The following is a 25,721-nucleotide window of genomic DNA, read 5'->3' on the forward strand; positions in this document are numbered from 1 at the left end:
AGCTTTATATCTTCGATTCAAAGCATAGATTTTTTTATGATGCTCTGATCTCAGCAATAAATTTATTGCTAAAACTAAATTTTACTTAGCTTATATAACTTATCAAAATATGACAATAGGAAAACCTACAAGGTACAAAGCCTTGCCCACTGACCAGAGCTATTTGTATGTTGAGAACTTGAAAATGAAAATGCAAAGTGGAAAATGAACATTCAATGAGCAGCAGGTGGCACTGATACTTATTTGCATCTTATTTTTGCAGCTTCATTGCTGTTCAAGCTGAAAATTAAAACACAAATGCTGTTATATCATTTAATCTTTAATTTTTGACACATAGAAACACTGTGTCCAAGAGGTCATTAAAGGCCTGGATCTTGTTTTTTTAACCAGGACACTCGCAAGCCCAGACACTCAGACTCCATTGACTCTGTGAAGATTATAGCATCATCAGCAAAGTCAAGATCCATGAATCTTTCTTCACCAACAGATGCCCCACAGCTGCTGGACCCCACGACCTTGCCCAACACCCAGTCCATACAAGCATTGAATAGAGTAGGAGCAAGAACACACCCCTGACGAACCCCAAAATCAACTGGGAAAATTCGAAGAGGTTCTGCCCCACTCTGCACAGCACTCACAGTACCAGTGTACAGGCCGGCGATGAGATCCAGCAACCTCGAGGGGATCCTGTGAACCCTCAGGATGTCCCACAGGGCAACTCATTCAACTGAATGGAACGCATTATGAAAATCTGTCTGTTTGCGGACAGATTGTCGACCTTGTCGAGAGGTTTAGTTACCTTGGCAGCGACATTCAGGTCTCTGGTGACTCTTCCTATGAAGTCAGTAGATGGATTGGGAGAGCATGGGGGATCATGAGGTCGCTGGAAAGGGGTGTGTGGCACTCCCGATATCTATGCAAATGGACAAAGGTCCAAGTCTTTAGAGTCCCGATGCTTCCTGTCTTGTTATATGGTTGCAAGACATGGACGCTATCCAGTGCCTGAGATGAAGACTGGACTCCTTTGGTACTGTGTCTCTCCGGAAGATCCTTGGGTACCATTGGTTTGCCATTGTGTCTAAGGAGCGGTTGGTCATGGAATCCCGAATGAGGTACATTACCCTCATTGTTGGGGACCCAAGTGGCTGGACCAGGCCAAGGGGTCGCCCTCGTAACACCTGGCTGAGGCAGATAGAGGGTCACTTCCGGAGAGTGGGACTGAACTGCGTTTCTGTCTGGGGGATTGCAAACCGGGATCCAGAGTTGTTTCGTTGTGTAGTGGATGCGGCAACGCATTGTACCAGTACATGCTCCCCAACTTGACTTGACTTCTTGCACAAAGACTTTGAAAATCTAATTGCAAATGCTGTTATTTCATTTTTAAGTTTTGCAGCGTTCTTGAATGTAGACTTTGAATATGAAATTGCAAAAGACAATATCTTCCACACTTGATTTGACGAGACACAAATTTTTGATTAAGACAAATTCCACTAAGTAATTGAGAAAACTTAGCCTTCTGCGCTGAACCTGGCTAAAGATGAAGCAAAGAATAGTATTGTGGCTTAAGAAATTAGTGAAACTCCTGATGGAGTACAATATGACTTGTTTTTTGAAAAGGTGAAAAAAAGGATACATCATTTATTGTGGAAACAGTGCAAAGTCAATAAGTTAAACATACCAAAGTGAAAGGACTAAAATGGGTAAAATCCAGAAAAGAATTAAAAACAAATCATTAAAAGGTCCTCTTTAAAATTTGTCTTTTAAAAACAAACTAACCAATTCCAGGAGAGTAATAGAGTAATACCCAACTGAAAGCTGAACGTTGACAACCTTTTATGTTTATGAGGTTAAACTTGAACTACCCACAACATGTGGAGCAAAGTCCTCACAAACTTTCTCTGGTCTGGAAGCTACTCTCCATTGAGACTTAGAGCTGGATGCTGTGAACTACCTCTAAGATTCCCACTGTCAAACAAACCTTTGTGCTAGTGACTACAGTCTGAAACTGAATCACACAGACAAAGGACCATGCAGCAAAGAGAAAGAGTGCAATCCAATGCAAAAAGAATCCTCCACTTGAACCTGCAGCAACAGCAACTCCACACAACATCAAACATCATCCTTAAAGACTTAGCATTGTAAAACTGCTCATATGCGCCAAGACAAATTAAAACAGTAAAAAGCTTGTAAACAGCCAGTCTCTTCAATGTTAAATACTTGTCTGTCTAGTCAGTCCTGTGTCTCGTCTTCTAATTTTGATATATATGCAGTTATCTTATTCGTATAATTCTGATGTTTTAAAAAAGGTATTGTTTCTTAAAACGAGTGTGCTTCAGTTCCCTTGATATAAACTGAATGGCTCAAGACTCTCCTACAACAGGGGAAGGTAAGGAAAATAAAGTGGGTGTCTTACCAATTGATTTAAACTACCAAGATTGCCAAAGGCAAAACTGATAACTAATCGAGTTAAAATTTATCTTCTTTTCTTACAACAGTTATAAGACACTTAAAGATAAAAAAATTGTTTGTTCTTTCCCTTGGAAACCTTGTTCAAGTGCTTGCTTGCATACTACATAGAACTTTTAAACCACCATTGATTTAATAAATAAAAGACGGCCAATTGTCCTTTTGATAATCCCTTCATGAAAATATATGTATAATAAAAAGTAAAATGTAGTAAATAACTTCAATTGCACAATGCAAACATTAATTGCGTTAGACTTCTATTTTAATTTTAACAGACCATTTTGTTCTCTTTTCACTAGTCAGATATTAAGAAAACAAAAAGAGATAAAATGAGAATCTGCCAGCAAAATAGAAAAATTCAAAATAAAAATATCAATAAGGATACAAAATATGCCTCACATACACAGCCAGAAATGGGCAATATGCTTTTAAAATACAAAAATAAAAATCCACAGAGAAGAAGAGGAAAACCATTAAAATATCTAGTCCAAAGACAAAACAAATGTCCTCCACTGTTTCATTTGTAATGGAAAGAGGTTCCAAGAAGACTGCAAAAAACAAGTTAGTTTTTTTTTAATAGAAATGCAGCAAAAAGAAGTCTTGCCTAAAAGGGAAATTTATGGGTGAACTAACATCAAAAATCATAATCCAGAAACAGCACAGTTTAAAAACAGTAAGTGAGAAAAACAGAATATCCAAAACTACAAAACAGCTAAAATGAAATGCAATGTAATGTAATGTAATAGCAGCTTCTCCATATATATTGCAGGGTGTAGTTCCACGGCAGCATTATTAGGTGGCCCCACACCCTTAGGCTTTACAAAAACAGGACAAAGCAGAACACAAATAAAACTAGTACGTATATCCATCCATCAATTATCCAACCCACCATATCCTAACTAGAATATCCAAAACTACAAAACAGCTAAAATGAAATGCAATGTAATGTAATGTAACAGCAGCTTCTCCATATATATTGCAGGGTGTAGTTCCATGGCAGCATTATTAGGTGGCCCCACACCCTTAGGCTTTACAAAAACAGGACAAAGCAGAACACAAATAAAACTAGTACGTATATCCATCCATCCATTATCCAACCCACCATATCCTAACTACAGGGTCATGGGAGTCTGCTGGAGCTAATCCCAGCCAACACAAGGTGCAAGGCAGGAAACAAAACCTGGGCAGGGCGTCAGCCCACCACAGGGTGCGCATACGCACACATACTCACACCAAGCACACACTAGGGACAATTTAGAATCTCCAATGCACAAAACCTGCATGTCTTTGGACTGTGGGAGGAAACCCACGCAGACATAGGGCCAACATGCAAACTCCACACAGGGAGGACCCGAGAAGCGAACCCTAGTATGTATAATATCAACATAATAAAAAATTACTCAAATAATAAACAATGCAATATTAACTATAGACAGAACAAAGATAGAACATTTTCAATAACAGAATTAACAAAATGTGTAAAAATTACCTAAAATACAGCAGAAATATTAAATAAATAAAAAAAATTTTTTAACCAGGAATGAGACCCTGGCTGGAACATAACATATTTTCAGTCATATTAAAGCTCTAGATTACACAGAATCTGCCATTAAACTTTAAGATATGAAGCATCATGTTAATTTAAGCATTTTTAATAATGTAGCTACTGATTAGCTATTTGAGAAAATTGAAAGAGTAAAGATGTAATAGCCGCTTTAGGAATTTAATACACTGTGTGCACAATTATTAGGCAAGTGAGTATTTTGACCATATCATCATTTTTAATGCGTATATTCCAACTCCAAGCTGTATTAACTTGAATGCTTATTGGATTTAAGCACGTCAGGTGATGTGTATTTGTGTAATGAGGGAGGGTGTGGCCTAAGGAGATCAACACCCTATATCAAGGTGTGCAGAATTATTAGGCAGCTAGTTTTCCTCAGGCAAAATGGGCCAAAAAAGAGATTTAACTGACTCTGAAAAGTCAAAAATTGTAAAAAGTCTTTCAGAGGGATGCAGCACTTTTGGAATTGCTAAGATATTGGTGTGTGATCACAGAACCATCAAACATTTTGTTGCAAATAGTCAACAGGGTCGCAAGAAACGTGTTGAGAACAAAAGACACAAATTAGCTGCCAAAGATTTGAGAAGAATCAAACGTGAAGCTACCAGGAACCCATTATCCTCCAGTACTTTCATATTCCAGAGCTGCAACCTACCTGGAGTGCCCAGAAGTACAAGGTGTTCAGTGCTCAAAGACATGGCCAAGGTAAGGAGGGCTGAAACCCAACCACCACTGAACAAGAAACATAAGTTGAAACGTCAAAACTGGGCCAAGAAATATCTGAAGACAGATTTTTTTCAAAGGTTTTATGGACCGATGAGATGAGAGTGACTCTTGATGGACCAGATGGATGGACCTGTGGATCAGTAATGGGCACAGAGCTCCACTCCAACGTGGAGGTGGGGTACTGGTATGAGCTGGTATTTTTAAAGATGAGCTAGTTGGACCTTTTGCATTGAAGATGAACTCAAAATCAACTCCCAAACCTACTGCCAGTTTTTCGAAGACACTTTCTTCAAACAGTGATACAGGAAAAAGACCATGATTTTGATGCAGGCCAATGCTCCATCACTTGCATCAAAGTTCTCCACTGCGTGGCCAGCCAGTAAAGGCCTTAAAGATGAAGGAATAATGACATGGCCCCCCTTCCTCATCTGACCTAAACCCTATCAAAAACTTGTGGGCACTTCTTAAACGCTAGATTTACGGGGGAGAAAAACAATACACCTCTCTGAAGAGTGTCTGGGAGGCTGTAGTCACTGCTCCACAAAAAGCTGATCGTCAACAGATCAAGAAACTGACAGACTCCATGAATGGAAAGGCTTATGACTGTTATTGGAAAGAAGGGTGGCTATATTGGTTATTGATTGATTGATTTATTTTTTTGAAATGTCAGAGATGTTTATTTGTAAATTTTGAGGTGTTTGTTTATTATTCTCACTATAACAGATGAAAATAAACAAGTGAGATGGGAAAATTTTCATTTTTCCTTTAGTTGCATAATAAATCTGCACACTAATAGTTGCCTAATAATTGTGCGCACATATGTATTCCCCTGATGATGTTCACACTCACATTTCCGTTGTGAAACATTCAGGTTTCAGGTTTATTAACATTTTGGATTGACTGATAGCACTGTGTTTGTTCCATATTAAAATTAATCCTCAAAAATATAACTTGCCTAATAATTGTGCACACAGTGTATGTACTAAATGTATTCATTTCAAGTATTTCATTGTATTTGCAAATTCTTCAAAACCTGTACACATACATACTGTATAAAGCCCTAAACTACAGATCACCAAACTGAAAGACATTAACAGAAACAAAAGTGTGCACCAGTTATTTGATGTTTAATACCCTTACTTTTAGATGTTTTTTCTCAAAGTAAATTTTAGTGGTTTATTTCAACCCTTATTTTGTATTTTAGACATTCATTTTTTGACAGTTTCTTGAACTTTTTAATGTTAATGTTATGCACAATTTCTTCATTTTACAGACTGACTTTTTATTTTATGTATTGATTAGTTTTTGCATTCTCCTTTTAGTTTAACACATACATTTTCAGTTTAATTTACAATGATGTTCAATGAGTAAAATATTGTGTCCTGCAGGGCACAGTAATGGCACTTTTACTGTTTTCACTTTACATGCTTACATTAGAAACTATCATTAGAAAACTTATTGTTAATTTTCATACACAGATGACATTTGTTATACCTTTCTTTTAAAACAAATTAAGTTTCTCCAATGTTGTCCTTAATTAGATGTGTTAGTGACTTAAAGAAGTAGATGGATGAGAACTACATGTCTTTGAACACTGTCATGCATGGGCGTCGGAGGACTCCTCCAAGGGCCAGGGAAAGATACACAATAACCCGCAAAGAAGGGGAGGGGGGAAGAATTTACCGCTGACGTTATCCTGTTGGTCTTCTTCCCTCATAGCTCTGAGAAGCCACCCAATAAGGGCATTTAACCCCTACCCTTCTAGAAGTTGCACTATAAAAGAAGCGCCAACGAAGAAAAAGGCGTCTTTTGCAGGGAGATCAGAACGAGCCGCATGGCAGAGCATGCGACTCTCAAAAATCCTTTAGAAAGAGGAAATCCCTGATCAGGGATAGCACAATGGGACTGTTTTTCGTTAATTATTTAGTTTGTATGTTTCGTCTCACGCTGATTAAAAGGGACGACCCAGTTGGCATCCCAACATTTCCAGTCTGTCCTTCCACCACCTGACCACAACACATATAATACAGAAATGTTAATTATTGTAAGGAATGATGCTGTTCGAAACAATATTTTGTCAGTACTTAACTCAGATGGATAACCATTAGTTTTGCTGATTCAGCCCGCAATCTCAGCATTATCATTTGACACTAGCATGTTGTTTAATGCACACGTTACAAACCTATTGAAAACATGCTCTGTCAATCTTAAAAATGCTGGAAAATTTAAGACGTTTTCTTAATACGAAGGATGAGAAATTAATTCATGCATTTATTTCTAGTAATACTGACAACTGCAATGCGTTGTTCACGGACTGTTTAAATCATTCTTTAGACAGCTTCAGTAAATTCAAATTGTTGCCTTCTACAATAAAGACATGCCCCTACACTGTATCAGTTTTTAAATGAAGGCTGAAGACTCACTACTTCAGTTTAGCATTTCCTGAGCAGATTTGCTGATTAGCTGTGCATACTGCATCTTTATTGTTAGTCAATAGTACTAAAATATAAGTAATACAACATTTATAAACTTAAATTAACCCTCCCCTATTCTGTTTTTCCTCTTGGAATCCTCAAGTGGCATTTGGTGCCACTGCTCTACTGCAAAGTTGTTTGTCTGCCTATGGAACAGTCATCTCAGATAAATGAGCACTGGCATCATCAGTTAGAATGGTCCTTTCATCAATTTGGCCAGCTTAACACAGACTGAACTGTAGAATGGTGAGTAGGGGCAGGCAGCTAGTTGTCCAAGGCCTCCAAGACTCTAACAAGGTCCAAATTGTCTGACTCCTGTTCCACAATTCTACAATTAGCTGATGGACAGATGGTGTTTTTTTTCCATTTATGTTAATTAGTTTCTACTTTATTTTTGATGTGCTTTATGAAATCTTTGTCCTTCTATGTAGTAGTTCTGTATTAATGAGTTGCACAATATGTTCTTCCATTTTGCCCTGAGAGATGTCATGGTGCTCTACACCTGCAATTAGCGAGGAGTGCTGTGTGCAAGAACAAAGAAGACTGTATTACTCTATTTCTGAGGTCAAAAATAGATAGATAGATAGATGGACAGATAGATAACCCATTATTTGACACCAACTGTATTCCCAGCCTACTGGAAGAGGATCTCTCTCTGAATTAGCTTAACCAAGATTTCTTCCATTTTTCCACCCCAAGACAAGGATCTCAGTGTATGCTACTAACCTCCAGTTAGAGAGTCAAAGCTGACAGACTGTCAAAAGGCAGGGTGTGTTGAAGTCCACTGAGGCATTCCTTGTGTAATTTTGGGTTATAGAAGAAATAAATTGTTATTATAAATAATATTCAATAATACAACAATTTAATTTTATGCATCTTTTCTTGGCTTTGGAATTTTACTATTTGGGGCCACTATATTGTAAAATATATCACTGACATGGTTTATGGCAAAATATTCAAAAATGTCTAGACAAAATGAAAGGTACAGTGCCTTCAATGACACAGTGCTCAATAATTTTTTGTGACAGTTTTATGCAAGAGAGGTTCTGCCTATTTGTTCACTAAACAACTCAATTGAATTTTACTGCCAAGATTTACATTTAATATTCTGGACCGTACACTATACAAGTAATTATTTCAAAGCTGTCAATTAGCTTCTTGTGGAGATATATTTTCTAGCTTAGTGTAATGAGTACAAAAAATGATGACTGATTTTTTTTCTGATGAACAGTTTCATTGCCTCCCATACAAAAGAGGAATCTGAGATGAAATGTTTACTTCATGAAAAGACTTCTAAATTTATTTAGCAAAATATATCTTTAAAAAACTCCAGAATCACAAAGAAAACTGAGATTTTTTTTTAATTTATTTTGTTCTTATTTTTATGATCTGACAGAGACTAATTAGGCCGGAGTTATACTTCACACGATGCGACGCATGCTGCAGCGGACGCTCCTGCTACGCAAGCGTTGAAGTATTTATACTTGCGCGTGTACTTTACGTAAATCTGGAGGAGTCCACCAGGTGGCAGTGTGAGTAATCATCATACCACAGCGAGTAAACAACGTCTGGTTTCATTGTGTTGTGAGTTCAGGGGAAAAGAAGATGTCAAGGGAGAAACTTCTTTGTATTCTCATGCTGTTACGAAGGATGAAAAAAGACACAAAGAAACAGGAGATGGAATGGAATGTGAGGCCTTTAAATGTATCGTGTTATTATGATGGGGAATATTCGTCGCTTGTATTTACCATGCGACAAATGGATGCGGAAAAACACCACGAATACTTTCGCATGTCAGCTGTTAAGTTTAACGATTTGCTTCACCTAATCAAGCCACACATCAAACATGGACGTACGCACATTGATCCTGTAGGAGCTGCAATCCGGCTTGCTGTTATGCTGCGTTATCTTGCAACAGGCATGAGTCTACGAGCATTAGCAGCCAGCTACAAGCTCGGCCCAGCAACAATTTGTAAAATTGTGGCCGAGGTCTGCCAAGCAATATGGGCTGTCCTAAAGGATGAGTTTGTGGCTTTCCCTGATACAGAGCAGTGGAAGAACATAAGACGGGATTTTCTGGAACTTTCCAAACTGCCTTGGCACAACAGACTGGAAACATGTAAGGGTACGTGCACCATGTCACTCTGGGAGTGCATTTTTTAATTACAAGGGATACTTCAGCTTCATCCTAATGGCTGTGTGTGATGCCAGATACAGATTCACTGCTGTGGATATAGGAGCATACGGACATGACAGTGACGCAGGAGTATTTGTGAGAAGCCAATTTGGCTCACAACTTATTGAAAGAAACCCTGTCCCTGTTGCCTCCATCTACTCTGCCAGGCAGTGAAGTGCTGAGCCCCTATGCGACCCTATTCAGGTAAGTATGAACAATTGCAGATGACATAATATTCATACCTAATCCTGAATAGTGGATGGGGGAAATGATAGATTGGATGTAATAATAAAGGTAGAAAGTATGATTGATATGGATTTGAAAAGGGAGCAAACAGAAAGAATTAGGTACTGGGTGTTCTTGTTCCACAGCCTGATTGTTATACAGTTTCTCCTATAAATGTCCAGCTTACAGATATTCCAGTGGTGTTTACATTTTCTTCCCAAACACAACATGCTGTGAGAGTTATACTTTCCCACTTTCAAGAATTACAACAGACCTATTCACCTTTACAGAATTTTAAATCAATCAATGCCTACAGGAAAAACAAAATTTTAAAAGATATTGTAGTGCATGCCTTATGTACTATTTTAGGAAATCTTTTTGTGAGAAACAAGATTATTTATAATAAAGAAACTCCAAATGTAAACTCAAAATTGTATGAATGCAATTCAATGTACAGACTGTGGAGCAATATACATAGAAGAGATAAAAATTTAATTAAAAGCAAGGTTTACCCAGCATCTCAGGTTGATGGAGAGACAAAAAAAATACAGCTCTAAATCACATTTTTCAGACAGTACATTTCGAAAAAAAGAGAGTGGATTGAAACATTAAACATTTTTTTCTCAGTTGCCTAAATGAAAAATAATATTAGGACTGGGAATGTGTTTTTTGTATCTCTCTCACACACACACATACACACAGTTTCCTTTTTTGGTGTGTGTTTGTCTTTTTAACAGAGATGCTTACATAGAAATGTAATCATGATTTTGTTTCATATTTTATTTACAGGAACCAATCTCACTCCTGAGCAGCGCATCTACAATTATCGGCATTCCAGAGCAAGACGGGTTGTAGAGAACGCATTTGGAATTCTTGCTGCTAGGTGGAGAATTTTTGGAAAGGCCATGGAATGTTCAGTTGACAAAGCACAAGACATTACCAAAGCATGCATTTGTCTACACATTTATCTCTGCACTGGTGACAGTATGGAGCATGATGGGACACGATATGTGTCCAGACACCTGGTAGATGAGGGCGACATCCCAGGAGAATGGGGATGCATAGTCGAGGGTGATTCCAACTTAAACCCAGGACGCCTCACTGTCAGCCGGGCTACAAGGACTGTCTGTGACTGTCTTAAAGAATATTTTCAGACTGTTGCAGGGAAAGTGACTTTCCAGGATGCTGTGCTCCACCGAGGCACAGTCAATTAAGGCTATGTTTATGTTCTTTGTCATAATTTGGCCCTCAAAGGTGTAGTAGTGTACTTAAGTGGCATTTTTGGAAGAAATACTGGATGTTACTTTTGCTGCAGTAATGCTAAACAGTTTCGTAAGATCTGTAATATCAATTTGTTATATGTGTTAATCTTTAAATAAACAATTTTTTAAAGGAATGTGACATGCAAAAAACATATGTAAACAATCCGAACACACTGTGTTTATTTAAACATAAACCAATAAAAGTAACAGTCCAATAAATGAGCACAAATATATATACAGTTTCCAAAATATAACCATAAATACTATTTCAAATATCAATATGTAAAACTCAATAAGAACAAAATAGAAATGTCAAGTATAAATACAATTTGCACCTTTCAATTAACAATCATTATTGCAAAACGTCAATGAGTTTATAAAACTACTCATATGAAGCCATCAGTTGCTTTATATCCTTTACAAGTTTCTTAGCATCCGGTTCTGGAAACTGTTCCAGGTAGCCACAAAACGCACTATACATGTTTGGTGCTTTTTCACTTTTATTTTGCAGGTGAAACAAAGTCTGAAGAATAGCATCATCAACAGGATCCGTTTTCTCTCACTTTCTCTTCCCAGAATGTTCCGGAGCTGCTGCTAATGACTGACTGGACTCGGAAGGGCCTGGACAATGTTGCTCAGTTGTCGGTGGAGGCACATGTATTGTGCTTGGTCCTGGGATTTCCTGGTTGCTTGTCTGTAACCATAATAAAAAATACAATTTATTTCTGTCAACAAACTGTACTGACTGCAACATGGGGGCAAAAAATATTTGGAGGCAATATACTTTTACATTTATAATTTGTCCAGCAACTTTAAAATACAGTTGGCCACATTTTGTTTGCATTTCCAGTCGGAGCACTGGTGGGTGAAGTGACCTGATTTGGGCCACACAGTATCAGTGTCATTGAACGTCATTGATTGACGTTCAGACCCACAGCGAAACACTGCACGTATACACAACTTGTGTAAATATAAAGTATCACGTTGTTAAAAAGTAAATGATAAGGATAGTATACATGAAAACAGAGTTAACAGAAAATTGCTCCGTGATTAGGTGATGATAGCTAAAAATCACATTAACGTAAAGTATGCTATATTATACACTATATATTAAATATGAAGTTTTAACACTTACCGCAGTATCGAAATTTGTGTCGGTTGTACGATGGCTGACGAAATTATGAAGCAATGCGAGACGCCTGACGATCTCTGGACAAAACACAGAATCGGCCGAATTGCCACTTCTTTTCCCGCCCATTTTCTGCCTTGCACGAACGTATCTGTCCCGAATTTGTTTCCACTTCGTCTTGCATGTTTCGATGTCTGCTTCCAAAGACATGGCAATTTGATGCCAGCTGTTCTGGCAAGCGTGTTTGTCACTGTGGAAAGGGGTCATGACATCGCACAGATGACGATATTTTCTCACCTCCTCTATCAAATCTTCCTCAAACGGTTCAACCATGTTGACTAAACAAAAACTCTGATGTCACGTTCCAAATTGAACACACAGTGCCCTGCGACTTTTTGATGGTACTGCAACTCGCGCACGCGTCGCGTTAATTTCTGAGGACCTGCTCAGAGGACACGTGAAATGAACGCTGGGAACGCCCGGCAGCCATGATGCGGGCACGTACGCGTTCTGAGCATGAAGTATAAATCGGCCCTAAGAGTTACTAAAGAGCTCAACATCATGGGTAGCTGAACTCACACAATTGAAAAACTTGAATTTGGAGACAGAAGGCAGGCAACTTAAAAAATACAAGTTATAAACTAAAAAAATTGCAGACCAGCTTGTAAATGCCAGGGCCAAAAGCATTTTGCTCAGCTACTGTAAACTGGCTGAAATAGAAAAAAAAAAGGTAAAAAAGTTTGTAATTTCCTCGATCCACAAAAACATTTATAATGGTACACGTGAATCAATACAACTAACAGGATTTGTGCTTTCATTTAGGTCCCTCTGGTAGACAAGTAAAACCATATTACATCTTTGAATGTAGTCTTTCACATTACCTAGTTTGTCAGCTGTTATATCATACTGTTTTCTTCATGAAATCAAAGTCCTTTTCTTGCTGCAGCCGCCTTTCTTAAAAAGCACTAATAATGTGTCAAACAGTTTTCATTTCCTACTTCACTGTTTTAAATTCTACACCTAACTGCAGTTAATGCCTGGAAAACAATACTAAAAGTAGATAACTGCTTGATAATTAGAAAACAAAATTATTTTTAATATCTGCTTCCATATTCACTATTTCCACAGACAAAAACTTTTGTTTTGATAAAATAAAATGCTTCTTCAGAAGCAAGGCATTATTCATGAAATTCTAACAAATGGTAATAAAAAGGTAAGCCTGTTAGGATTATGTTTGCCATTTACAGATAAACCTAGAATTTCCGGTAGAGCTGAAGGATTTAGTGACCAACTCTAGAGATCACATCAGTCCCCCATCAAATTCTCCACTGGGTATGAGAAGAGGAGAAATTTCACTTGGTTGAATAATTACCCATTTTTCCTTCGTCAGTGTTGATAATTAAATAATTTGGTAGGGTTCCTACTTTATTTACCTTATCTTTATCTGTTGTAGGAGGTTGGTCTCTTTATCAAGACTTATATCAAGGTAACTGAAGGCCACTCATTTTAAAAAAGGGAATAATAAAATTTATTGGATTATTATTATAGAAGTATGATAAATGCACATATATACTGACATGCATGACGAAAGGAAGACAGACAAACATAACAGAAAAAGGCTGGCAGTTTACTTGCTATTTAGGGATTTCATTTATCTTGGCACAGATAAATAGTGTTACAATACTAAGTCTTTATAGATGATGTATGTTGTTTTGTGGTGTTGCTGTTTTTGTTGTTGTACGTCAAGTGGAGGATTCATCTTGTATTGGAGCACACTCTTTAAATCTTTCTAAAGTGATCTTTTGTTTGTTGTGTTCTGTGATGCCACTTTCTCAGGTAGCTTTCTACTGTGTCTTTTTCTAATTCAGTGAAATGTATCCATTTTTTTTTTCATTCCCCCCAAAGAGGGAATAGTCTGTTTTTTTTGTAATTTTTAAGAGTGTGCTCAGAAGTGACCCAAACTCCACAAGTTCCCTAAGAATTCTTCATATAATCTCCAGAAAACAGATAGACAGAACTTCATTTGTTCCTGTGGGAATGTAACATTTTAGAAAAGCTCATTAAATTAAAAACAATGAATAAATAGGTAGATAAACCCACACTTTGGTCTGAACAAAGAAAAATGTAAAAAAAGAGAAAGAAACCTTCTGACTTGGCTGTCACAGTAAGGCATTATGCAGATGTATTGCTCTTGGTATAATGAGCCCCAGTAGCATTTCTTATTCTGCTGAATAATTTGTTACCTGAAAGTACTCAGTGTTAGTCTGACAGAAAAGTAATATTCAGCATTACAGTCAACCCTCGTTTATCACGTTTAATCCGTTCCAGACTCTGCCGTGATAAATGAATTTCCGCGAAGTAGGATTCTTTATTTATAAATCGAATATTTTTGCAGTTAGAGCATAGAAAACCTGTTTACGACCTTCTAAATACATTTTCTAACATTATTAGAACCCTCTAGACATGGAATAATGTCAAATGCTTAAACTGTGCTCCATGACAAGACAGAAATGACAGTTCCATCTCACAATTAAAAGAATGCAAACATATCTTCCTTTTCAAAGTGTGTATCAGGAGCAGAGAATGAGAGAGACAGTGAGAAAAGCAAACAATCAAAAATCAATAGGGCTTTTTGGGCTTTTAAGTATGCGAGGCACACCACCGGACAAAGCAGCTACAAGGAAGGCAGCATTGTGAAGGTATTCTTTCAGCATTTTTTTTTTTAAGAGGAGCGACCGTATCCTCTAGGCAAACAGCCTCTGTGTAAACAGCCCCTCTGCTCACACCCCAACCGTCAGGAGCAGAGAATGTCAGAGAGAGAGAGTGAGAGAGAGAGAGAGGCAGAGACAAGCAAACAATCAAAAAATCAATACATGCTGTTTGGGCTTTCAAGTATGCGAAGCACCACACAGGAAGCATATTGTATATCATGGAGGAGTTTTATTTAATATATAATACGTGCTCTGATTGGGTAGCTTCTCACCCATCTTGTAATAGCGTTCCTTGTATGAAATCACCTGGGCAAAGCAACTGAGGAAGCATGTACCATAAATTAAAAGACCCATTGTCCGCAGAAATCCACGAACCAGGAAAAAATCCGTGATATATATTTAGATATGCTTACATTTAAAATCCGCGATGCAGTTAAGCCGCGAAAGTCAAAGCGCAATATAGCGAGGGATCACTGTACTTATAATGGCACTCAATTTTGTTTTAACTTTCTCCATTGCTGTACTTCCAGGAGGATCCAGAGTGTGTCCAATAACTGAGTCTGCCCTTTTAAATAGCTTGTTGATTCAGTGGGCCTATCTCACAATGATATTACTAATACAGCACACCAAAGTTTGCTAAACTGTATTGGCCATCACAGAGCTTTTTAAGATGTGAAGGACGTCACTTCCGACATTAAAGGAACGCAGTCTCTTGAGGAAAAAACCCCACTTTGACCTTTCTTATATAGTTCCTCTGTGTTCCGAGTCTAGTCCAACCTGCTACTAATGTGGACCCTCAAGTACTTTGAGAAGTGCACCACCCTCTAAATACTCTCCTTGAATCATGATCAGAAATAGAGGCTCTTTAGTGCAGCAAAAGTTAATAACCAGTAGCTTGGTTTTTCTGATGTTAAGATGTAGAAAATTCTCGTTCTAGTCAGAAACAAACATTTCCACCTGTCTGCAATATGAAGGGAATTAGTACAGTGGATCAAGACTGTTATTTTAAAATGAGTTCATCAAGAACACGTGGACACAGTTGGAAACATGTTAAGGGTAAATTTTGCACAAACAGTACGAAGGTTTTCTTTACACAAAGAACAATAGACATTTGGAATAAGCTACCAAGTAGTGTGGTTAACAGTAAGACTTTAATGACAAAATTCAACTTCATGTTTTTTTTATAAGAAATAAGTGGATAGGACTAGCAAGCTTTGTTGAGCTGAATGGCCTGTTGTCATCTAGATTGTTCTAATGTTCCTATACTCTGTCTCATCTCCCTTATCTATACACTGCATAAGTGCAGAATCATCTGAGAATTTCTTTAAGTAACATGACCTGGTGTTTCATTTAGAGTCTGAGTAGAGAGTGAAGAGTATTGCTCCTTGTTGTGCTCCAGTGCTGCTCATATCTATTATCAATAACACAGGCTATCAGTCTCAAAAACTGTGGTCTGCCTGACAGATAGTCCATTATCCAGGACATCATAGGGTCATCCACCTGTGTCCTTCACTTCAATCTTTGTCCGATTGGCAACTGCCGTGCATCAAAGTGGTCTACCACAAGAGGACTCAAAGTCCAGGACAAGACTGTTAACCGTCTTCATGATATGAGATGTAAGTGCCACTGGTCTGTAGTCATTAGATAAATCTACACAAGAGCAAGCAATTCCACCCATCGAAGCTTACCGTTTCTATCCACTAAATGTTTTTCAAAAATAACATCAAGTCCCGGCCATCCTACACCAGACCAGACTACTTCATAGCTCTTTCCATTCACCTGTGGTTCTCTGTAAAAACTTGGTAAAGTCTGTGTGAAATTTACCCTTAATATGTTTCCGACTGTGTCCCTGTGTCCTTAATGAACTCAATATAAAATTACACTCTCAATCCACTGTACTAATTCCCTTCATAATTTTAAACACTCCAATCATGTCTCCTCTTAATCTTCTTTTGCTTAACACTAGAATCCCTGAAGCCTACTGTGAGCTGGAGGGCTGATCGCACCCCAAATAGAGACAGACGCCCCTGGGAAAACCACAAACCCTGAAACACTGACTACACATTGCTCCTTATCCTTGCACTATAACGCGTAATACAAGCCTTTGCTGCGTACTCCGCCGACTTATAAGCCTTGCGCAGCGCCTGTCAGTTTTGGAATTGATTGTTTGCTTTTATCTCTCACTGCTCCTAGCGGAACTGTTATATCTGACTTGTCATGGAGCACGTTTAAGCTCATGTGTTTGCGGTGTCTGAATAAAAATCCTTCTTTTTTTCTACGACCTTCTGTGTCTCTGTGCAAATCTGTGACCCAAGCGTGACAAGTGGTACCAGGAGTGGGGTTTTCACACCCCCGGAATTACGCTCTTGGTAATAAGAGTCATTAGCAGGGCGAGCCTGTTTAAATGCATATTCTAATGAGCTATCAGTATGCTGCAAACGCACAAAATCTGATTGTTCGTTAACACTCGGTTTGTGTTCGGAGGCGTTTGCAATCTGGGAAGATGTAGAAGGAGCAGCCCATTCTGGAAGATTGTCGGGGGTGACCTCCTCCGTCTCGCTGGAGAGTTTGGGTTCAATAAGTTGGGCTCTAGATTTTCCCCGGCTGCTACCAGTTCTTCGTCTTGGTTTTCTTCTTCTTCTTCTCCCCCCCCACTAAGTTCATTAGTGGACTGGACTACTGGTCCCTTACATTTATAAATCAGTTTCGGAAAAAGGGCATTTCTCTGTCCTATGAGTAATGGCCAAGGGCACGAGTCCGAAACGGCAGACCAAACCTTAAAGTGGCGACCCCTATAAGTTAAAGGAAGAAGTAAAGTCTGATAATCTTTAACATCACCATGTACACAGCATATTTTTACAGTCTCACAGTCTCTAAGGCATTGTTCATTAAGACAGTCTCATCTCACAATACAAAGGTCACTTCCCGAGTCTAACAATGCTGAGATTTCTCTGTCCCCCAATTTCACCGGGATCAACAAGCCATCTTTTCCATCCGGATATGTAATAGTTGAGCAACAAATCTTGGCCAGTCCAATCTCCATTGAATGAGCTGGAGACAATTTACATTCTCTTGCCAAATGGCGAGCTGATCACATCGGAAACATCTACGGTCGGCTCCGTTTCGAAATATCCTCTGCGACGCCCACGCCGTCGCGTGCTCTGTAGTGTCCACGGTCTCGTCGACCCGCTGTTGCCGCTGTCGCCCCAGAAACAGGCGTCCCATCTACGACTGGATTTCCCGGGGTCCTTCCTGACCCAATTAGATTTTCAGGTCCTGCAGCTTGTCGATCGAAGCGATGAGAATGTCCTGGACGTTAGTTCACAGGTTGCGAAGCAGCACAAAATCCACCGCTCTTTCTCCAAGCGGACTGTGAACCCTCTAATCGTCTGGACATAATCATTAATGATTTAATATCATGCCGTAAAAATTCATCTCGAAGAACTTCAGGTATGCCGGCCAGTAATATATTCACGACAACTGTTTCCATCACGTCTCCTTCAAACCAACAGTGCACTTTATGTATCAAATCTTGAATTTGCGCACGGATTGGGTCATCCATGTTTAGTTTCCATTCTTTAAGTGCATATGTTTTAGACTTCTGAAATAAGTCTTCGACGGCATCCATCTGTGCAACCACTCCTGGTACCACTTGTCACGCTTGGGTCACAGATTTGCACAGAGACACCGAAGGTCGTAGAAAAAAAGAAGGATTTTTATTCAGACACCGCAAACACATGAGCTTAAACGTGCTCCATGACAAGTCAGATATAACAGATATAACTTGTAATCCTGGGCCACCTTAAATACTGTCGCACCTCTTCATCAGCATATTTTGTTTTGCAAATGTGTTGATGAGCAACAGCAGCACCAACCTGCTATCATATCCTCTTACCGACGCACCTTTAGTCACACACAAAGTTCTTCCAGCTCAAGTCTGTTTATCTGGGTGTGAGGTGCCTTGAATTGTATAGGGTAAATAATATATCGTTATTTGGAACACATACATGTCATGTGTGTTCCGTGTCTACAACAATATGTGTAAATGTAGGATGACAAGAAATGTGAGACAAGAAATGCTGAACACATAACTAGAACAGAAACCTTTTTCATATTCTACTAATAATTGACCAAATGCTGACATGAAGTGCATTATGTGTGAAGGCTGAAATCCAAATACCAAATAAATACTTTCACAAAAGGCACAAGTATATCAAAATAATTGCATTTTTTTCAAGAATTTAACCAACGTTATGCATCTGCTGGGCAGGTGTAGAGCTAAGAACTGCTGTCTCCAATTTGAGAGGTGGCAGGTTGAATCCTGGGCTTCATTTATTAACTGTTTTGAGTAGTGGGAGGTTAATTATTACTATTATAGAATAAAAACATATTTTTGATTTATCTAAGTCTGTAAAAGGCGGTGTAAATTTATGGTACTTGTAGGTACTTCTAAAAGATAGTATTTTGTTTCATTATTCACTTTTATTCTCTCTGTCATGTTCATACTCCCCCTGATCTGACAATGGTAGTTTTCAAATAAAGATGTGCTATAACAGAGGTTAACTCAGATGAGGATGAGGGATCTACATTGGACAAAGAGAACAGAAGCCCTCCCTGGAAGAAATGTCCACTCACACAAAAGAGCACCACAGCTGCAACAGGTGTAAAGAGAAAAGGTGGCACAGTTTGGATGCAGCAAGTGGTTGAGCATCATCCTGCAAGTGAAGCTGCCACACGCATGTCCTTCAACGACATGCGAGCAATCCTCCCAAAAAGAAAAAGTCTGTCTGCAACCTCCGTACCATTGCTTTGCTCACGTACTAAAGTGACTTTAGCTGTAGGTGGAAGCTCCTGTCACACTACAAGCAACTGTTATGGTTCTGCCTTTGTTTAATGATGGTCTTTATATAAAAACATATACAGTATATGTTACTTATATAAAAGCCAAATCGAATGTTATTTACCTATATTTAAATACTTATCTTCCTACAGCATAAAGTCACAAATAGAGTGCAGAGTTTCCTGTGTTTGATAAACACGGGTATGCTGACAATGTGCATGCCACTCCTTATTTAGGAAAAGATCCTAGAAGAGAAAGACTTTCCAAGACTAAGGTCATAAAGCTTATGGACAAATTGCGTTAAGTATTACAGGAGCTTCCACCTGCAGCTAAACTCATTCACATACTGAAGTAGCATTGCACATGTATTCATCAGCATGCCCATGTCAATCAAACACAGGAAGCTCCGCAGAATACTTGTGACTTTAAGCTGTAGGAAGAAAGTAAATAAATCAAGGTAAATAGGTAAATAACATTTGATTTGGCTTTTATATAAGTAACATTTAAATGTTTGTTATATCAAGACCATCACAAGACATAATCACAAACAGGACTTTGCACCATAACTTGGCGAACTCTGTAAACCCTGCTCTTTCGTTGAAGGACATGCGTGTGGCAGACTCACTGGCAGGATGATGCCCTACCTCTTGCTACATCAAAACGGTGCCATCTTTCACCATTACACCTATTGCAGCTGTGTTGTTCTTATGTGTGACTGGACGTTTCTTGTGGGGAAGGCTTTTGTTCTCTTTCTCCAAGGTAGAACTCTCATCCTCATCGGAGTTCACCTCTGTTATAGCAAGTCTTTATTTGAAAACTAACAGTGGGGGGAGCAGGAACGTACATTGACACTGGCTGTTACAGACTCAGATACATCAAATATATGATTTTATTCTATAATAGGGAGTGTGTCATACCCTATCCCAATTTCATTTATTTTGGTTAAATTCTTTAAAAAAAAAAAAAACACACTTGTATTGTTATATCTGTGCCTTTTGTGAAAGTGTTTCTTTGATATTTGGACTTCAGTCTTCACACATTATATACTTCACATCAGCATTTGGGCAATTAGTAGAACATGAAAATGTTCCTGTTCTAGTTAAGTGTTCATCATTTCTTGCCTCGCATTTCCAGTCATCCTACCTTTACACAGATCGTTGTAGACATGGAACACACATGAAATGTATCTGTTCCAAATAACTATGTATTATTTACCCTATACAATTCAAGACAAAACACACCCAGATAAACAGACTTGAGCTGGGAGAACTTTGTGGACGACTAAAGCTGCTTCCGTGGAGGGATAGGATATTAGGCTGCCTGCTGTCGGTGCTGATCAACACATTTGCAAAACAAAAGACGCTGATGAGGAGGTGCCAGGGAATTCAAGGTGGCCCAGGATTATGGGCTTCTTCAAAGGCTTCAGGGATTCTAGTGTTAAACTGAAAAGAATCAGCTCTTTTAATATTACCTCATAATTCATTCCTTGTAGCTCTGGAATCAGCCTAGTCACTCTTATCTGGACTTTTTCTACTGCTGCTATGTCCTTTTTGTAACATAAAGATCAAAACTGTACAGAGTATTCCAGATGAGGCCTTACCAGTGCCTTATTAATGCTTGAGCATAACCTCCTTCCACTTATACACTACACATCGTGCTATATAACCTAATATTATTTTAGCCTTCTGAACACTGTATGGAAGTTCATTCTCTGGAGTCCACTATGACTCCTAAATCCTACTCATAAGATGTAATTTCGATTTTGTGACCTTCATTTGAGTTTTCAAACCTAACATTCTTACTTCCTACATGTAATACTTCACATTTCCTTACATTAAATTTCATCTGCCATAAATCTACCCAAGCCTGTATGCTGTCCAGGTCCCAATGTAACAATTCAACAGATTCTATATTCTCTGCCAATCCACCTAGTTTGGTATCCTCTGCGAATTTATCCAGCTTGTTACTTATATTCCTATCCAAATCATTTATACAGGGTGGTGCGGGAAACAGCAAATTTTCAATTAATGTTCAAAACACGAATAAACACATTACAAAATACATTTAAATGATTAAATTTATTGTACGGGATATGCAATTAATGATGGTAATCAATATTCATTTTATGTTTTGAAGAAAACATCATGAAGGTGTTGTCCATTTCTCCACACACATTCTGACAGGCTGTTGTCAAAATTCTGCATTGCTCAATGTAACATGTAAAGAGGAATGTCAGCAAATTCCTCTTCAATCCTCCTTTTTAATTCAGCAATGGCTGCAGGACGTGTGCGGTACACTTGACTTTTGGGATGTCCCCACAGAAAAAAAAAAAATCACAAACAGAGAGCCCAGAGGCTAAGGAATGTCACAGTTGCATGAAATGATGCGCCTTCCAAACAATCGCCGAATAGCTGCCATCGATTATCAGGCAGTGGCTCCACCTGGGGAGTTCTTTTTAAAGGCTGAACATATTTATTCAAAATTAAGCACCCATGTAATCAAATGAGCAGATAGGAGACGATTATGACATCCTAAATGGCAATGACGCAGAAATTCCCTTTGCACAGCAGTCACACTATCCTTCTTATAAAAGGCTTTCACAGCAAACCCACTGATCTATTATAACTAATGGCAAGGAGTTCTAAAAGAGGTCGCATTGGTCCCTAACAACTGCCAATGCTCCAGGGTCACCAACACCTATTTCCAAAATTTCCAGTTTCCCGGCACCACCCTGGTACAGTGCATCCGGAAAGTATTCACAGCGCATCACTTTTACCACATTTTGTTATGTTACAGCCTTATTCCATAATGGACTAAATTCATTTTTTTCCTCAGAATTCTACACACAACACCCCATAATGACAACGTGAACAAAGTTTACTTGAGGTTTTTGCAAATTTATTAAAAATAAAAAAATAGAGAAAGTACATGTACATAAGTATTCACAGCCTTTGCCATGAAGTTCAAAATTGAGCTCAGGTGCATCCCGTTTCCCCTGATCATCCTTGAGATGTTTCTGCAGCTTAATTGGAGTCCACCAACGGTAAATTCAGTTGATTGGACATGATTTGGAAAGGCACACACCTGCCTATAAGGTCCCACAGTTGTCAGTTCATGTCAGAGCACAAACCGAGCATGAAGTCAAAAGAATTGTCTGTAGACCTCCGAGACAGGATTGTCTCGAGGCACAATTCTAGGGAAGGTTACAGAAAAATTTCTGCTACTTTGAAGGTCCCAATGAGCACAGTGGCCTCAATCATCCATAAGTGGAAGAAGTTTGAAACCACCAGGATTCTTCCTAGATCTTGCTGGCCATCTAAACTGAGCGATCGGGGGAGAAGGGCCTTAGTCAGGGAGATGACTAAGAACCCGATGGTCACTCTGTCAGAGCTCCAGAGGTCCTCTGTGGAGAGAGGAGAACCTTCCAGAAGGATAACCATCTCTGCAGCAATCCACCAGTCAGGCCTGTATGGTAGAGTGGCCAGACAGAAGCCACTCCTTAGTAAAAGGCACATGGCAGCCCGCCTGGAGTTTGCCAAAGGCACCTGAAGGACTCTCAGATCATGAGAAACAAAATTCTCTGGTCTAATGAGACAAAGATTGAACTCTTTGGCGTGAATGCAAGGCATCACGTTTGGAGGAAACCAGGCACCACTTATCACCAGGCCAATACCATGCCTACAGTGAAGCATGGTGGTGGCACCATTATGCTGTGGGGATGTTTTTCAGCTGCAGGAATGGGGAGACTAGTCAGGATAAAGGGAAATATGACTGCAGTAATGTATAGACACATCCTGGATGAAAACCTGCTCCAGAGTGCTCTTGACCTCAGACTGGGGCGACGGTTCATCTTTCAGCAGGACAACACCCTACGATTCATTTTAGAGTTATTAGTCTTATATGCCTTATACAGTCCCATTCAAAGGAGTGACACTTCATAGAAGTGACATAACAAAGGAGTGACATAAACACCACATTAAAAGGAGTGACATTCACCTACCACACACAACTGAAAGTACACTCGCCAAAAAATCATTGTCATCTCAACTACCACTTGGATGACTGGTTGGATGGTTGTCTCTCCTTTGAAATTTATATCTGAGGTTTCACTCTTTTATGAGATCAGTCCTATGAACTGTCACTCCTTTGATACAGACCCACCTTTTACAAAGCTGTTTTTTTCTTTGCAGCTTCTTTTTAACTCTTTGTTAACCCATGGTGGAGTTTTTTTTTTAATTTCCCATTATTTCCAAATTTAGTTATGTACCTATCCTGCACTATATGTAAAACATTTTTAAATCTGCTCCTGGATTGGACTGTCTCCACACTTAAAAGCTTATCCCAGTCTAACCTTCTTAGACTTTGCCACATCTGCTCAAAATTTGCCATACCAAAGTTAAACTTAACAATTTTAGTCATTGCATTTGCAATCTTACAAAACACAGAGAACTGTGTTATATAAATCGTTACTTCACCCTAATCATTAAATCACCTTTGCAACCTTATTTTTATCCTGCTTATTACAAAATACTAAATCCAGACAAGCGTCACTCCTCCTTTGTGCTCTAACATAATAGGTTAAAAACACTCACTGATTACTCCTAAAAACTCCTGCTCTTGTATTACTCAATTTGCAAGGCTATCCCTGGAAATACTTGGATAACTGAAGTCCGCCATGACTATAATATCCTCCTGTAAACTTGGCTTTTTAATATTACTAAAAAGATGCATGTTGAAATTACTGTCTGAATTGGGTTGTCTATAATGCACTCCTAAAATAATCCATTTTTCCCAAATGATTTCTAGGCGAAGCCACATGTCATCACTAAGATGGGGCTCATCATCCATCTGTAAAGGACTTGAATTTAAATTCTGTTTGACATAAAAACCAACTCCACTTCCTTTTCTGTTCTTTCGTTCTTACAAAATGTGTATCCCTCCACCTTATACTCACTCCCATCTTTGTTATTTCGCCAGGTTTCCGTTACTGATATAATTTCATAATTCTGCTCTACTACATACAACTCCAACTCACTTACTTTATTTTGATACTTCTAGCTATTTTTAATGTTTTACTGAATCTACTTTTAAATCTTGGGCTAGAATTTACATTACTGCGCATTTTTATTTCGATACTGTTGTTTACTCCTCTATGTCAAGCTCTAAACCTGGCCTGTCATAAACTCTCCGCCCCCATTCCCTAGTTTAAACAATCCTCGACTAACCTACTCATAAGCCACCCCAGTACAATGGTGCCCCTCCGATTCAGGTGTAATCCATTGTAGCAGAACAGGTGCCATCTGTTCCAAAATTAGTCCCAATGCCCAATATACCAATACACACTTCTACCCTGAACCAAGATATGAGCTACGCATTAGGCCTTCTAATCTTCTTAATCTTACCTGGACTGGTGCATGGCACAGGCAGACCTTCAGAGAACACTACCTTGTCAATTCTGCTCCTCAGCCTGGCACCTAGCTCTTTGAATTTGGATCTCAGAACTGACAAGCTAACTTTACGTACAGTACAGGCCAAAAGTTTGGACACACCTCCTCATTCAATGCGTTGTTTTTGTTTTCATGACCATTTACATTGGTAGATTCTCACTGAAGGCATCAAAACTATGAATGAACACATGTGGAGTTATGTACTTAAAAAAAAAAAGGTGAAATAACTGAAAACATGTTTTATATTCTAGTTTCTTCAAAATAGCCACCCTTCGCTCCGATTACTGCTTTGCACACTCTTGGCATTCTCTCGATGAGCTTCAACAGGTAGTCACCTGAAATGGTTTTCACTTCACAGGTGTGCCTTATCAGGGTTATTTAGTGGAATTTCTTGCTTTATCAATGGGGTTGGGACCAGCAGTTGTGTTTTGCAGAAGTCAGGTTAGATGGATGATCATTTATTTTTCAACAGGACAATGACTCCAAACACACCTCCAGGCGGTGTAAGGGCTATTTGACCAAGAAGGAGAGCTGTAAATGGTCATGAAAATAAAGAAAACACATTGAATGAGGAGGTGTGTCCAAACTTTTGGCCTGTACTGTATATAATTTGTTTCAACACATAAACAATGCCTGGGCACTTGATCTTTTCTTTGTTTTATTTTGTGCATTGCCAGTATTGTTTTAAGCAGTCTATATAC

The 25,721-nt window shown here is 38.8% G+C and overlaps 1 protein-coding gene across 2 annotated transcripts in view; it reads right to left on the bottom strand.

The window, feature by feature from the left end:
* ankrd27 (ankyrin repeat domain 27 (VPS9 domain)) overlaps positions 1–25,721 on the bottom strand; it is a 668,625-nt gene that overhangs the window by 429,809 nt on the left and 213,095 nt on the right. The gene's annotated exons all lie outside the window — the stretch shown is intronic.

Source organism: Polypterus senegalus, chromosome 9, assembly GCF_016835505.1.
Source record: "Polypterus senegalus isolate Bchr_013 chromosome 9, ASM1683550v1, whole genome shotgun sequence".
Taxonomy (NCBI): Eukaryota; Metazoa; Chordata; class Cladistia; order Polypteriformes; family Polypteridae; genus Polypterus; species Polypterus senegalus.